Source organism: Schistocerca gregaria, chromosome 8 (genome assembly GCF_023897955.1).
Source record: "Schistocerca gregaria isolate iqSchGreg1 chromosome 8, iqSchGreg1.2, whole genome shotgun sequence".
Taxonomy (NCBI): Eukaryota; Metazoa; Arthropoda; class Insecta; order Orthoptera; family Acrididae; genus Schistocerca; species Schistocerca gregaria.
This window is the reverse complement of record NC_064927.1, coordinates 415,011,372-415,029,076: the sequence shown is the minus strand read 5'-3', so window position 1 is coordinate 415,029,076 and position 17,705 is coordinate 415,011,372. Positions and strand designations below refer to the sequence as shown.

Sequence of the window (17,705 nt, the reverse complement as noted above, 5' to 3'; positions counted from 1 at the left end):
CGATGGGATGATAGGACGTCTTTTAAGACAAGAGGGCTGACTTCCATGGCACTAGAGGGAGCTGTAGAGGGCAAAAACTATAGATGAAGACTGAGATTGGAATATATTCAAAAAATAATTGAGGACGTAGGTTGCAATTGCTACTCTGAGATGAAGAGTTTAGCACATGAGAGGAATTCGTGGCGGGCCACATCAAACAGTCAGAAGACTGAGGCAAAAAAAATTTTTTTTTCATGTTTCTGACATTAAATATGGATTTTTGTCTGCTTTTAAAAGCTTATCAACTGGTGCTTCGTTATAAATTTGTGTTTAAATAAATGAACAGATAATTTTTAGTTTAAATTTACTGAAACTCACTCTCACTCTCTCTCTCTCTCTCTCTCTCTCTCTCTCTCTCTCTCTCTCTCGCATCACAGATAATCCTCTTTCGGTAAGTGCTGGGCTCATGTGGACAGAAAGCATGTAAAATACGTTGTTTTAATTGTTTGGTGACTTAATCACTTACCTTTCAAGCTTGTTCTGTCACTTGTCGGAAGTATTGTTTTTGAGGGAAAAACATGTGTCATTTTTTATAAATTTTCTTTGAATTTCTTTTTTTAAGACAATACATACAATGAATTATCTTCCCAGATACGGTACATCACATTGGGTTCATCTGGCTGATCTCTTATTGTCCAGTCATATGATTTGTCCCCTTCCGCGCCACGGAGCTTTTCGGAATTTTGATAAAGACACAAAGTTCGTTCTGAAAACTTCCGTTCATAAACATAGACTAAAGACTCATTCTACTTGCTGGCCCTCATTAAAAAGCAAACATCGGAAGGAAAATAACCGTAACAATAATTTAACAACGCAATAACGATCGAATGTTTCCAATGAGAACTGAAAAAGTAAACTCCGTCCGATCAGGCCTTGGAAGGCCCAACGGCACCGACCGGCCGCCTTGTCTCCCTCAGACCCCAGGCGCCTCGGGACGCGGCGGATATGGAGGTGCATGTGGTCAGCAAACCGCTCTCCCGGCCGTATGTCAGTTTACGAGACCGGAGACGCTACTTCTTAATCAAGTAGCTCCTCAGTTTGCCTCTCAAGCCGGCCGAAGTGGCCGAGCGGTTCTGGGCGCTACAGTCTGGAACCGCGCGACCGCTACGGTCGCAGGTTCGAATCCTGCCTCGGGCATGGATGTGTGTGATGTCCTTAGGTTAGTTAGGTTTAAGTAGTTCTAAGTTCTAGGGGACTTATGACCACAGCAGTTGAACCCCATAGTGCTCAGAGCCATTTGAGCCATTTTTTGCGCCTCTCAAGGGCTAAGTGTACCCGCTTACCAACAGCGCTCGGCAGACCTGATGGTCACCCATCCCAGTGTTCGCCGTCTCCGACAGCGCTTAAGTTCGCTGATCTGACAGGAACCTGTGTTACCACGGCGACGAGGCCGACGATTATTCGGCTCCAGCGCTCTGCCAACGGCCCACGGCGGGAGGGGAGGAGGGGGGGGGGGGGGTGCGAACGTGGTTGCAGGCTTGTTTAACTGTGAAATTGAAGTACCGTTATTTGAATAGTACGTCCGCATGCTACTTTTCAAAGTCTCTAAAATATAAACACGTTTGCGTTCAAGGGTATGATTTGTACCGATATGGTAAGCTAATTTTCTGCAGAAGGATACTCGGAATATTATTCCACACATATAAATGACTGTTAAGTGTTTAAACGCTATATACAATTGTTTTTTAATTAATGAATGGCATCACATCTCTTCAGTAAAGCGGAATGCAATCAGTCGCTAAAATTTGGGGACGTCCTTCTCGTCTTCACGTACCATTTGAAGAACCTTTATGCTCAATTTTGTAGCCCCAATGATATATCATCTCAATTAGTGAAGTATTAATTCATCTGCGTGAATTTAATCCACAGTAATATATTAATCAGTTTTAAATTATGAAAAGACTGGTTTCGCTCATATGAATGCATTGATAGCAGAGTCAACTAAGCACTACATAGTGGTTTCAGTTGAAAGAACTGATACGTAACTTAGTCGACAGAAAAGCTACGGACTTTTTTCACTTGAAAAGAAAGAATGAGGAGTTCAGTCAATATATAAAACTACTAGAAGCAAATAAATGAATAGTAATTCAGTCAGTACAGAAGAAGAACAAGACTGAAGCAATTGTTTTCATTCCTTTGCACCCACAGACTGGTTTCACTCAAAAGACTGAATAGCTAATTTCGACAAGTCAAACTGCTTCCGAATGAGTGCATAATTTTCCTGAAACGGACTGAACCGGTGGTTTGCGTTACGTTGTGCCCATTACTACAGACTACTAGGGGTAAGAAGGATGATTACAGTTGTAGTAGACAGGGAGCACAAGGTTCGCGAGTGTACTTCAGTCACACAACGCGATTTTGTAAAAGTCTCTATGACAACGGCCCAATGTTGTCAGAGTTCTGTAGACGGCTGTTTTCGCCTGCAGCCGTTAGCGCTTCGCAGGCGGCAACAGGATTCTTCGCTGTCAGGCAGCGTCTTACGCCAAGTGCACTGAAGCTTCATTCCGCGTTGTTCCATCTTAATGATAACTACTGCGTAATTCATCGTCATCATCATTATCACTGGCACTGATTCGCCAACGAGTGTTTTCGTTTCCACCAGAATCATTATCTTTTACGAGTTTTTAACTGGCTGAGGAGGCCAATAATGTAACCACACTTTCCACACAGTGAGAAGGCGTCTTGTCCATGCCGATCACGGACTGTTGCCAATTGTTTGCCATTACGTTCTCTTGGTCTTTCCTACAGTTCCGCTTGCCCGATTTTAGTCTTCAGCGGTGTTGTTCGAACTATTGTGAATCATCGTGAACAGTTCAATGCCATGTCGGACGAACGGAGGCTGTACTTTTCGAGTCGCTAGTGTCCATTTGTCATTTGTTTAAAGTGTGACCTCAAAAATCTTTGTATTGTCTCAGTTGCTCTCCTTGTTTACCTTGTCTGCGTGTGAGTTCGGAAAGCAGTATTTTGATATGGTAGATATTTGTCGGACACGCGTGTAATATGACCATTTACCTGAACTTATACTGTTACGGTAGTCCTGCCTTTTTATTTTCAGGATTTTCCTGAGACAGTATTCATTATCAGTATCGAGGTACTTCATATGCCTTTCATAGCTGATATAGGGTTCTGTCCCATATGTGAGAGTTGACATTATGATGATCTGATATTCGAAGAGCTTAGTCAGGTGTGGTGTGGTGAGGTTATGGTTATCCAAAAACCTGTCCCATAAACGGTCAGGAGGTGTACCACCACATCTTATGCGTTACTGAATTTCCGTATCAGAATTTGCATTACTCGAGACATATTTGCCTAGATCAGGAAAGCGCTCAACATTCTATAGGATTTCGCCGTTGAGTGTTTTGGCTGATCTTTATAGCCGGTGAAGGTTGATGCAAAATCTGAGTGTTCCGATGTTAACATCTAGACTGATATTTGTGTTTGCATCACTGAGTACAAATTGATTGAAGGGCATCTTTCGAACTAGCTACAACAAAACTGTCCTCTATATACTGTATTTCGACGACAGAGGTGATGAGTAACTTCACTGTAGGTCTTACGTAGAGTAATAAGACTGAGAACTGGTACTTTTCCTCAAAAGGATGAAGCAGATTTCCAACAAATACTAAAAAAGGTTAGGGGCAATTACAAAACCGAGCTTAGTTAATGCTTTGGTTTCGAAAGCGACTTCGTGTACCCTGTAACTGTCGACGATGATGGGTATTATTGTTGTTGTGAAGCAGGCGAAATACGAGGGTTGTTCGGCAAGTTAAGTTCTGAACTGTCGCTAAATGGAAACCACCGTGAAAAGCCGATGAAGCTTTGCACAAATATGTTGGGCAGTGTCTCCAGTACGTTTGTCGATCGCATTACGCGCATTTTTTAGTTCTGAGCGCATAGTGAGTACATGAAGATGCCTAGAAAAATAGGGTCTCCCGCTACATGTGGCTGGTGAGAAATTTTGCCTGAAGCTATGCAGCCCACATGACATGACTGTCATGCGTTTCCTTCTTCAGGACCAGTCTCAGAAGCACTGTCTAGGGGTAATGGAGATGTTGCTGTGGCGTTATCGATTGTTTGATCACCCATATTACACGCCACAATTGGTTAATCATAACAGGTAAGCTTTCACGGCCGGCGTCTTCATTAATTAAAACTTCCTGGCTGAATTGCCGTGGCCCATATGTAAAACTGATTCTCCTTCCTGACGTTTCGTTTCCTACTACTGGCATCATCTTCTGAGGTAAGTCGGCGACTGGCTGCTAGGCGCTGGAGATCCCGTTTATATGGAGCGCTTAGATGGCGCCACCACTCATCTCGTGCTTTCGACTTTAAAACTACCTCTGGCTAGTGCCATCTCTCTCAATTATAGTTAATCGATAGTCACTTCGTTGATACAGAGTCGACCGCCATATCTTGTCTAGTTTTAATCCTTCATTTTTATTAAAATTATTTTCGTGCTTGTAAATCTATATAGCTTCTCTATACATGCGTGTATAATAACGTGAGGTCCTAGATATCACGTTTGTCTCACTAAATTTTATTTCGTGATCAACGCCTTTGAAAACGTGTTCCGCTACAGCTGATTTGTCAATTTGTCCATATCTACAGTTCCTTTTGTGTTCTGTTAGGCGGGTATTAACACTCCTTTTAGTTGTTCCAATGTAAACCATGCCACAGTTACACGAAATATTGAACACACCTGGGGTAGGTAAGGGGTGTCGTGCGTCTTTCACCCATCTTAAACTTTCACTAATTTTCTTGGTAGGTCAAAAGATTGCCTCCATTTGAAACTGAGCTTCATTTCTGCTTGTATGAACCGCTGATTATGAAGAAAATCATTTTGACACAGACAACTAGCTGCAGACCAGCTAAGAGAACTGGGGGAGGGGGGGGGGGCGGGGAAGGGGGGTGTACAGGCGGTTGCCTTCTATGAGGAGTGTATTGTAAAGTTGATACAACGCTACGACAAATGTATAACTCGGAGCGGCGACTGTTCACATAAATAGCTGGTAAAGTAACCGTTAAAAATAAAATATTTTTTATTTTCACAGTGGTGACCATTTTGCAGCCGATCGGAACTAACTTTCCGAAAACCCTTGTAGTTATCCGTGTTTTGCAAGCAGCCCATTGCTTGGACCCTCCAAGGAGTATCTCGATTAGCTAAAGGGCAGACACTTTCTTTTTTTGATTCCACCTGCATTTGCGATGCGCTAAATACCATATAGACTGTGCCTCCGCTTGATCTAATATCTCATACTGTTTCTGGCAAGTTATCTTCAGCGAAGGTCATCAGGCAGTAACGATAAGAGAGCGTCTCTCGTTACCGAGGGAGCTGCACCTCAGTAAGCGTCTGCCAGCAAAAGAGGTATGCGTGGCCAGCCTAAACAGTGTGACTCCTTTCGGGGGTTGAGGTTCCTGGCTTGGCGGCAGAACGGTCTAGTGTCCAATGGTCGCGAGGAAGCCGTGACGCTCGATCAACCTTTGTGGCTATTCGAGATTTTTCGAATTTTATGAGCAAATTAAACAGAGACTTGGAAATTTTTTCCATGTCTACTGAACCACAGTTCTTCTATTGGGAAATATACGGATATCTGTAAATGGCAGGAAAAATTAGATTGATATCATTCACTAAAGTTGGAAGTAGTATTGAAAGGAACTGACACCATGAATCCTGCAGTGCTGTCCATATATCCGTAAGAGTACGAGATAGTGGAGATCACTTCTGACAGAACCTTGTATGGCATTCAAGATATGCTCAGTAATGTTCATGTCCGGGGTGTTTGGTGGCCAGCAGAAATGTTTAAACTCAGAAGAGTGTTCCTGCAGCTACTCTGTAGCAATTCTGGACGTGTGGGATGTCGCATTGTTCTGCTGGAGTTGCCCAAGTCCTTCGGTACATATCCTTGTTTACATATGTCTGTATTTGAATACGCATGTGTATAGCAATTTCTTTGGAGCTTCAGTATATTATGAGCAATGAAACCAAGACTTGGGAAAATTTTCCGCATCCGCTAGATAACATTTCTCCGATTGGGAAAGCTACGGCAATCTCTAAACGTCAGGGAAAATTAGCTTTATACAATTTAATTAATCATTATTTTCTTCGAATTACGGATTATTTCTTGGAGGGACTTTTGACATGTATGAAACGTTTCGTAAATTTGGGTACAATCTGAATGTACCATAGAAAATTCAAATTATATTTTATTGGGCCACGCTCTTCTTGTCAGGAATGCGGAGGAGGTCGAAAGTTGTTCCTACTGCACGCCTTCTGACGAGCTAGACAAAAGTCTCTGCTAAGTGTTCGGATGTATCAGTCTGTCATCGACAAATCCCACCAGTGCATTGCTACTGATGCGATCATGATGTGTCACCGCCATGACTGTTCCAGTATTTGCATCTGTCTAGGCGTGCGTACCATTGTAATTTACTATGCCATTTTCTGTCAGTCCTACCTCATCTGCAAATAACACCCACCACTCGTCACAAGTAAACCAGTCGATATCTCAACAACTGTTGGTTTTAGAGATATATTTACATGAACATTTGTTCTAGTTTTCAACAATATTGCCACCTTTCGGAAGATGTGGGACTATTTTAACCAACTTGTATCTTTTATTGTAACCTGGTCGCTGAAAACTAATCTAGCAGAATGGCTAGTGATTACTGCGTAGCATTAGCTGCGGAGGAAAAGCCCCGGTCAGACAGAGTCCAAAGCACAATTTCTGCCTGACGCAGTACGCGGAGTCTCGCCGATAAGGCAGCAGCAGACGCCATTCGCGATGTCTCTGCCTCCAGATCAGTCGCGTGGAAACAGCCGGTAGACACGGCACACCACGCCGTGTCTCGGCTGTGAAGACAGGGCAGGTCCCCTCCCTGTCCGGTAGCGTGGCAAGCCGCCGTCAGGCGCCGTAAGGCGCGGAGACAGAGGAGCTAAGAGACAGCACGGGCGGGGGCGGCGGGGGCATTGGAGACGGCGGGGGGAGGAGGAGCCGGCGACCTGACCTGCAAACTGCTGAGTCCACCGCCGCCTCGCTGCCGGCACTTCGCTGCCCGAGCTTGCTCGCTCCATAAATGTGGCAGTAGATTAGGAGAATGAAGAGGAGATGCGAGGGCTATTCGAAAAGTCCGATCGGTCGCGAAACGGAAACCACAGTGCCGGCGGAAGTGGCCGTGCGGTTCTAGGCGATGCAGTCTGGAACCACGAGACCGCTACGGTCGCAGGTTCGAATCCTGCCTCGAGCATGGATGTGTGTGATGTCCTTAGGTTAGTTAGGTTTAATAGTTCCAAGTTCTAGTGGACTAATGACCACAGAAGTTCAGTCCCTTAGTGCTCAGAGCCATTTGAACAATTTTTGAAACCACAGTGAAAAGTAAAAATGTCTTATCTGTAAGACTTAGCTACGCCTTCCAGCTGCTTCTCTACATAGTCGCCGCTCCGACTTAGACATTTGTCGTAGCGTTGTACGAACTTCCAAATACCCTCTTCGTAGAAGGCTATCTGCCACTTCTCTAAAGGTGATCTGCAGTTATTTACCTGTGTCAAAATGCTGTCTTCATAACCAAAGTCTCATGTGAGCATCTACATCTACATCGATACTCCGCAAGCCACCTGATGGTGTGTGGCGGAGGATACCTTGTGTACCTCTATCGGTTCTCCCTTCTATTCCAGTGTCGTATTGTTCGTGGAAAGAAGGATTGTCGATATACCTCTGTGTGGGCTCTAATCTCTCTGATTTTATCCTCATGGTCTCTTCGCGAGATATACGTAGGAGGAAGCAATATACTGCTTGACTCCTCAATGAAGGTATGTGCTAGACACTTCAACAACACCCCGTACCGAGCTACTGAGCGTCTTTCCTGCACAGTCTTCCACTGGAGTTTATCTATCATCTCCGTAACGCTTTCGCGATTACTAAAGGATCCTGAAACGAAGCGCTCTGCTCTCCATTGGATCTTCTCTATCTCTTCTATCAACCCTATCTGGTACGGATCCCACACTGCTGAGCAGTATTCAAGCAGTGGGCGAACAAGCGTACTCTAACCTACTTCCTTTGTTTTCGGATTGCATTTCCTTAGGATTCTTCCAATGAATCTCAGTCTGGCATGTGCTTTACCGACGATCAATTTTATATGATCATTCCATTTTAAATCACTCCTAATGCGTACTTCCAGATAATTTATGGAATTAACTGCTTCCAGTTGCTCACCTGCTATATTGTAGCTAAATGATAAGGGATCTTTCTTTCTCTGTATTCGCAGCATATTACACTTGTCTACATTGAGATTCAATTGTCGTTCCCTGCACCATGTGTCAATTCGCTGCAGATCCTCCTGCATTTCACTACAATTTTTCCATTCTTACAACCTCTCGATATACCACAGCATCATCTGCAAAAAGCCTCAGTGAACTTCCTATGTCATCCACCAGGTCATTTATGTATATTGTGAATAGCAACGGTCCTCCGACAATCCCCTGCGGCACACCTGAAATCACTCTTACTTAGTAAGACTTCTCTCCATTGAGAATGACATGCTGCGTTCTGTTAACTCTTCAATCCAATCACACAATTGGTCTGATAGTCCATATGCTCTTACTTTGTTTATTAAATGACTGTGGGGAACTGTATTGAACGCCTTGCGGAAGTCAAGAAACACAGCGTCTACCTGGGAACCCGTGTCTATGGGCCTCTGAGTCTCGTGGACGAATAGCGCGAGCTGGGTTTCACACGATCGTCTTTTTCGAATCCCATGCTGGTTCCTACAGAGTTGATTTGTAGTTTCCAGAAAAGTCATTACACTCGAAAATTCTACAACTGATCGACGTTGGATATATAGGTCTATAGTTCTGCACATCTGTTCGACATCCCTTCCTGAAAACGGGGATGACCTGTGCCCTTTTCCAATCCTTTGGAACGCCACGCTCTTCTAGAGACCTACGGTACACTGCTACAAGAAGGGGGGCAAGTTCCTTTGCGTACTCTGTGTAAAATCGAACTGGTTCCCATCAGGTCCAGCGGCCTTTCCTCTTTTGAGCGCTTTAATTGTTTCTCTATCACTCTGTCGTCTATTTCGATATCTACCATTTTGTAATCTGTGCGACAATCTGGAGAAGGAACTACAGTGCAGTCTTTCTCCGTGAAACAGCTTTGGAAAGAGACATTTAGTATTTCGGCCTTTAGTCTGTCATCCTCTGTTTCAGTATTATTTCGGTCACAGAGTGTCTGGACATTTTGTTTTGATCCACCTACCTCTTTGACATACGACCAAAATTTCTTAGGATTTTCTGCCAAGTCAGTACATAGAACTTTACTTTCGAATTCATTGAACGCCTCTCGCATAGCCCTCCTCACACTACATTTCGCTTCGCGTAATTTTTGTTTGTCTGCAAGGCTTTGGCAATGTTTACGTTTGCTGTGAAGTTCCCTTTGCTTCCGCAGCATTTTTCTAACTCCGGTGTTGTACCACGGTGGCTCTTTTCCATCTCTTACGATCTTGCTGGGCACATACTCATCTAACGTATATTGTACGATGGTTTTGAACTTTGTCCACTGATCCTCAACGCTGTCTGTACTTGAGACAAAACTTTTGTGTTGAGCCGTCAGGTACTCTGAAATCTGCTTTTTGTCACTTTTGCTAAACAGAAAAATCTTCCTAACTTTTTAATATTTCTATTTACGGCTGCAATCATCGATGTGGTAAACGCTTCAGAATCGCTGGTTCCCTGTTCTGCACTAACTGTTTCAAATAGTTCGGGTCTGTTTGTCACCAGAAGGTCTAATATGTTATCGCCAAGAGTTAGTTCTCTGTTTAACTGCTCAAGGTAGTTTTCAGACAAAGCAGAGATGATAATCATCGATAGCCAAGTATTGGCTGTGTTGTGGGTGATCAAACAATTGCCATCGAAAAGACTGCATGAGCATCGTTATTGTCCCCACAGTGTGTGGCCGAGAATTGTTATGAAGAAGGAAATGCGTGACAGTTATGCTATGTGGGCTGCATGACATCAGGCGAAATCTCCGCAGCAGACCTTCATTCTTGGCAGTGTCGTGCAGGGTAGTGGAGCAGTCTGAGGCGCCTTGTCACAGTCAGCGCAGCTTCCCTCTTCGGACTCGGCATGGGTGTGTGTGTCGTCCTTAGCGTAAGTTAGTTAAAGCTATATTAAGTAGTGTGTAAGCTTGGGGACCCATGACCTCAGCAATTTGGTCCCATAAAACATTACCACAAATTACCATTTTCCAAATTCTTGGCTGAGACGCTATTTATCGCGGCATCTTTACGTGCTCACTGTGCGGTCAGAACTAACAAGAGCAACGTGACGCTATCTGAGGGCATAACAGGGGCATATCTGTGCAAAGCTTCATCTGACTTTCTCTGTGGTTTCCATTTCGCGCCCAGTCGGACCTTACTTTAGGAATAGCCCTCGTATATTTGCACTGTTTCAGAACAGAACGTCCATACTGACGATACCTTCACCACTTTAACCAGAGCAGTATTTAGTCCGAGGTCTTTGACTTCGACAATAACGCGGATGTATTACGATTTTTTTAAACAGCAATTCCCTGGTAAGAAACTGTCGGTATCAACATGACCCTACACATTATCTTGTTCTGGGACTGCATTTGAAGATTTCACAGAAACAATGACAGCAAAAAACTGCTACAAATCATTTTACTGCTTACCAAAAGATACGATGGTTCAGATGGCTCTGAGCACTGTGAGACTTAACATCTGAGGTCATCAGTCTCCTAGAACTTAGAACTACTTAAACCTAACTAACATAAACACGTCACACACATCCATGCCCGAAGAATGATTCGTGCCTGCGACCGTAACAGCAGCGCGGTTCCCGACTGAAGCGCCTAGAACCGCTCGGCTACAGCGCCCGGCGCTTACCAAAATATTAGCTCTTAAAGTTTATACTCTTTTTTATGTATTCGAAATAGTTCTGGTATCATGTTCTTGACCCTCAAGAACAGGATTTTCGGAAGGATTTAACATCTGGAGTAGATGAAAATCGATGGGCGCCATATTTTGGTTTTGCATACAGGAACTATAGGAAGTCATTAAGCAATACATTAGTTTAACACCGGCAAGACAGTAAGTCACTTGTTTTTTCGAGAAAGTCACTCGACGTGTTGTGTGGTAATCTATCATCGACAGTTTTAAGAATGTTAGTTCTTGTTCAATTAATTTTAATTTTTTTTTTGGCCGTACCTGTGACGCTAAATACCCATGTAATTTACCGATTTCATTTCATAGAACTTCTGTAGATGTTTTTGGAGATTTCCTTTAATATTTTAGGTGGTTTTCAGCAGTCATGCTGCCTCATGCACAACACAATGTGCAAAAAATCAGGATGTGCCGAAAACCAGCTAAAAATAAAATAAAATCTTGAAAGACATCTACAGAAATTCGATGAAGGCAAAGTAATGAATTACACAGCCATGTAACGCTGTACGGGCCTGGGCAAAGTAAACAGGCAGTCTTGTATATACAGGCTGTTAGGAGAGTAACTGCAGGCATCGCTATTGGCGAATGCGGTCAGTGCACTGCACAACATTACATAAATAATTGTTTCATTTGCAGGCTAATAATTATAGCTATAACGAGTAGTATGTTTTTAGTTTGGTTAGTATCTCCAAGGGCAAGCCATTAATTATCGTGTTTTTCCCAGGGCAGCAAGTCAGGTACTGGTCGACGGATGGATGCAAAATATAAGCCTACATAGAGGGGCGTAGTTCACTTTGCAATGCAGTTACGACTGTGCAGAAAACATCAGGAAGTACATCAGCTGATAATTTGTAGGAATATGATTACATGTAGTGAAAAAATGAGTACTACATGGGAGATGTACATATTACGATATTAATGATCACAGTATCTGTACCTGTACCGCTAAGACGCTGTATGAAATGTCATTCACCGACTTGATAATGGCTGCAGGACACCAGACGTACGAAACGAACATTTTAGTGCGCATCAAGTACAAGCAGAGCAAGACACCATCACTTTCTTGGACGTGCTCCACCAGTGAAGTATGTTTGTTGGTTTCGGTTCGGCTGTTAACAACCAAACACTGGATTGCTGCTTAGTTCCCAGCTCATAAGTATGTATCCAAGTTTCGCCTTCTGTTAGACGTTCTGTGCCGATCTTACATCTCGTCAATTGATTCTTTCTAGTAGTTCCATACACAAATTTGTTTCACTAAGCGACTATCCTGTAACACTTACAAAGTATCAGTTACCGATTGCCTTTTTAACGGCTTCCAGAGACAACTATTTTTTCCCAATATGTCGCATAACTATGCACAGAATTTGGAAATTTAAATGCTGTCGTAGTTTTCTCGTGAAGAGGTTCAGTGAGGTGACAAAAGTCGTGGGATACCTCCTAACGTCGCGTCGAACCTCCTTTTACTTGGCATAGATCAGTAACTCGGCGAGGCGTGGACTCAGCAAGTCGTTGGAAGACAACAGCTGAAATATTGCTCGTTTCTGCCTCTGTAGGCACCCATAATTCTGAAAATGTTGCCGGTGCAGGATTTTGTACACAGAAGGACCTCTCGATTATGTCCCATGAATGTTCAATGGTGTTCATGTTGGTTGTTAAGGGTGACCATAACAGTTACTCGAATTGTCCAGAATATTCTACAAAATAACTCCGAACAGAATGAGATTTTCATTCTGCAGCGGAGTGTGCGCTGATATGAAACTTCCTGGCAGATTGAAACTGCGTGCCGGACCAAGACTGAACTCAGTGCTCTACCAGCACTTGCCCGCGAAAGGCAAAGGTTCTGAGTTTGAGTCTCGGGCCAGCCCACAGTTTTAATCTGCCAGGAAGTTTCAATTCCGTACAGTTGTGGACTTCTGATAAGGCGCATTGTCATCCAAAAAAATTCCATCGTTTTCTGGGATCATGAAGTCCATGAATGGCTGTAAGTGGTCTCCAAGTAGCCGAACATAACCATAGGACTCAGTCCATTCCACGTAAACATAGTCACACCATTATATCGCCACCAACAGCTTGTAAAGTGCCTTGTTGACAACTTACATCCGTGACTTTCTGTGGTTTGTACAACACTCGCACCCCACCATCAGTTCTTACCAACTAAAATCGGGACTCATCTGACCTGGCTACGATTTTATAGTCATCAAAGTCCAACCGATATGGTCATGAGCCCAGGAGAGACGCTGCAGGCGATGTCAAGCTGTTAGCAAAAGCACTCGCGTTGGTCGTCTGCTGCGACAGCCCATTAACGCTCAATTTCGCCGCGCTGTCCTAACGGGTACGTTCGTCGCAGGTCGCATATTGATTTGTGCAGTTATTTCACGCAGTTTTGCTTGTCCGTCAGCACTGACAACCCTAGGCAAATGCCGCTGCTCTCTGTCGTTAAGTGAAAGCCGTTAGCCACTGTGTTGTCCGTGGTGAGAGGTAATTCTTGAAAGCTAGTATTCTCGGCACACTCTTGACACTTTGTATCCCAGAATACTGAAATCCCTACCGTTTTCCGATATAGAATGCCCCAAACGTCTCGCACCAATTACCAATTCTCGTTCAGAGTCTGTTAATGCCCGTCATGCGGCCATAATCGAAATGAGCGTACGGGGGAGTTCGGGCGCCGAGGGCAAGTGCTTATTGCATTCGACGCCACATTGGGCGACCTGCGCGCCGGAGATGGGGATGAAATGACGATGAGGACAACACAACACCCGGTCCATGAGCGGAGAAAATCTCCCGCCCCGGCCGGGAATCGAACCCGGGCCCCTTGGCGTGGTACGCAGTAACGTTTCCGCTACGCTACGGAGGCGGACATGCGGTCATAATCACACCAGAAACCTTTTCACGTGGATCACCTGATTAAAAATAACAGCTCCGCTAATGCAGTGCCCGTTTACACCCTGCGTACGTGATGCTACCGCCATTGTAACTGTGCCTATATCTGTCTCATTACTTCTGTCACCTCTTTGTATAATCCTTTTTTAGAAGTTTAACACAGTAAAACTAGTATTTCAGTTAGAAATTTTGTGTTGTTTTGAGGTAGCGTATCTTAAGACGCGCAAATACCCGGATGTTATTCAATGAGAAATTGAGAATGAGAGCACTTATCAACTTCCAACAAAACTTAAGAATCCCAATAAAACAGTTTCTCGCTGACGTCCTCCACAAAATAATGAAAGGATGAAAAGTACTGTTTCTACACTATCGCTGTTCATCCTGTTAAACTTGAGAACAGGCATGACACTTTAATTTACTACACCTTTATTACTACTTCTATTCGCAGCACAGTAGACAGACAATATCCACATATAACGCTGAATTCACTTCCTAAATTATTTCATTGTACCTCACACAGTTCAAGAGATATGAGCTACTAGACATTTAGATTCGTGAAAAACTAGCTTCTGCTTAAAATGGCGCCGAGCCAAACTTTAATATCAGATACAACGCTCTAATTTACTATATCTTTTTACTTAGTCTACTCGCAACACACTTTGCAGACAGTTTATACATGTTTCACTGAAATTACAAGGAAAACTGTATCATTGCATGACAAATAGTTCAGAAGATATGACGTCATAAGCACTGAGTTGCGTGGGAAACTTGCGTTTGCTTAATATGGTGCGAAAATTGCCTTATGTAATGAGAGTACTTAGCTTGTTCCAACAAACTGCAAGCCCTACTTCAAATCTTTTCCGAACTTTTTCTCGCTTAACTGCTTACTATCAGATATTTAACCCACTAAGTAATTTTTAAAGTAATCAGATAACTGAAGCTGTTTTATTCATAGGACTTATACGACGGGGAGCTCAGTGGTTTACATTAACTTGTTTTGAACATCAGTCAAACTGTGTGGAATAAAACTGGAATAGTTCTTCTCCACAGCTAAATTTTCGTGCAAAATCAAATGCATTGAAGTCGTCGGGACGGTTAAAGAAGCCCTGTGACTCACAGTAGGGTACCTACGCCGTTCCTCTGGTATCATGTGGCGCTCGGCACGCAGGTATCTTGGAACGTCAACCCATTTTGGTCGGCCCGGACGAATTATATCGCTGACGCCAGCACGAGCACTAGAGATCTGAAAATATGTTGCGGGTAGCCTAATTCATAAATCGAGCCGGCGCTGTTACATCAATGGTAATGGGCTTCCTTCTTTCCGATTGTAGTTTCTCGAGACTGACTGATTATGAGAACTGTAGCTCTGCGGTCGCATCATATTCATCGAATTGGTCCCTTTTACTGAAGCGTGCAGGAGTGTGGAGACGTCGGCACACGGGACGAGAGAGCTAACGTTGACCTGCACCCTGATGGGAGAACGTACGGCACGAGACACAGCCCCGCCGACGCTGGGCAAAAGCTGTTCGACGTGATTTAGCGCTCTCAGCGCACTCCATCGGCAGTTGTCGGATGTATTCGGTTCGCAAACCATACAGTTTGTCCACAAAAATTGGATGTGCGAAGAATTCCTACCTTAACTCTATTAAAACGAACATTTCCTCCCCTGGCCGTATTCTAGTGATGTTGTCCTCTCTGTGGTACACATGAATAAAAATTTGTTATCTGTGAAACTGTAATAAGACAAAAATGTCAGAAACAAGTCCACTCAGGGATGCGCGGAATTAGCCGAACGGTCTTAGGCGCTGCAGTCATGGATTGTGCGGCTGATCCCGGCGGAGGTTCGAGTCCTCCCTCGGGCATGAGTGTGTGTGTTTGTCCTTAGCATAATTTAGGTTAAGTAGTGTGTAAGCTTAGGGACTGATGACCTTAGCAGTTAAGTCCCAAAAGATTTCACACACATTTGAACATTTGATCAGTCCACTCAGGAAAGGCATCAGCTTCTGACAGAGACCACACTCATATTTACATAACATCAAATATTAGAAAAAATTTTCTGTTAATTTTATATGTAACTCCCACAAGCTTTTCGAAAACAAGAAGGCGAAAAAAAAATTGGATACAGCAGGAGGCGAACCTGTCTCCGATCCACTTCTGTTTCACTGACACAGTAGCTGAACCACCTACGCTAAGCTAAAATGCTCTGCCCTTGCTGTCTCTTTTTAGTTTCATGCTCCGAAATGTCATTGATTCTTATTTATACAATACACTGAAGAGCCAAAGAACAAGGTACACCTGTCTAACATCATGTAGGGTTCCGGCGAGCAAGCACAAGAACCGCAACATGACGTGGCATACAGTCGAGTAATGTCTGCTGTAGTGATGGAAGAAACTAACAACATGAATCCTGTTGGGCTGTCCATAAATCCGTAAGAGTTTCTACGGGTTTGAGATCGCTTCTGAACAGCACGTTTCAAGCTATCCAAGATATGCTCAATAATGTTCATTTCTGGGGAGTTTGGTGGCCAGCGGAAGTGGTTAAACTCAGAAGAGTGTTCATGGAGCCACTCTATAAATTCAGGACGTGTGGTGTGTCGCATTGTCCTTTTGAATTGCCCAAGTCCGTCAGAATGCGCAATGCACATGAATGGATGGAGATGATCAGACAGGATGCTAACGTATTGTGTTACCTCTTAGAGTTGTATCTATATGTATCAGGGCTCCCGTATCACTCCAACTGCGCACAGCCCAGACCACTACAGAGCGTCCACCAGCTTGAACAGTCCCCTGCTGGGGTGCAGGGTCCATGGATTCATGAAGCTGTCTCCATACCCGTACATATCCATCCCCTCGATACAATCTGAAACGAGACTCGCTCAACCAGGCAAAATGTTTCCAGTCATCAACAGTCCAATGTCGGTGTTGACGGACCTAGGCGAGGCTTAAAGTTTTTGTATAGTGCAGTCGAGGGTACAGGGGTCGGTCTTCGTCTCAGAAAGCACTTATCGATGATGTTTCGTTGTATGGATCGCACGCTTACATTTGTTGATGGCTCCGCATTGAAACCTGCAGCAATTTGCGGAAGGATTGCACTGCTGCCACTTTGAACGTTCTTCTTCAGTCGTCGTTGATCGCGTTCTTGCAGAATCTTTTTCCGGTCGCAGCGATGTCAGAGATGCGATATTTAGCTGGATTCCTGATATTCATGATACACTAATGAAACGGTCGTAAGGGAAAATCCTCACTTCATCGATACTTCGGAGATGCTGTGTCCCATCGATCGTGGGCCCACTTCAACACCACCTTCAAATTCACTTAAGTCTTGATAACCTGCCATTGTTGCACCAGTAGTCGATCTAACAACTGCGCCAGACACTTGTTGTCTTACATACGCCCTGCCGACTGCAGCGCCGTATTCTGCCTGTTTCATACTTCTGCATTTGAATACGCATGCGTATATTAGATTCTTTGGCGGTTCACTGTATATCATAATAAGAACGATATGCTTACATGACTCTTAAGAGGACTGTTACTCTCAAACGGCTTACTCTGAATACACACGTACTGTAACATGAAAATAACTGCAAATGAAAATTCTTTAACCACCACTTTGACGTATCCAGTTATTTTATTCTGCATCTACATCTACTCTGCAGACCACCGTAAGGTGCATGGAAGAGGGTACCTCCCACTGTGCCCTTTATTATGGATTCTTCGTGTTACGTTCGCATATGGAGTGCGGGAAGGATGATTGTTTGAATGCCTCTCTGAATGCAGTAATTGTTCTAATCTTATCCTCACGATCCCTATGTCAACGAGACGTAGGGGGCTGT

At 43.9% G+C, this 17,705-nt stretch overlaps 1 protein-coding gene across 2 annotated transcripts in view; it reads right to left on the bottom strand.

Moving 5' to 3' along the window:
* LOC126284488 (protein sidekick-2-like) overlaps positions 1-17,705 on the bottom strand; it is a 905,210-nt gene that overhangs the window by 708,337 nt on the left and 179,168 nt on the right. The window lies entirely within an intron of this gene.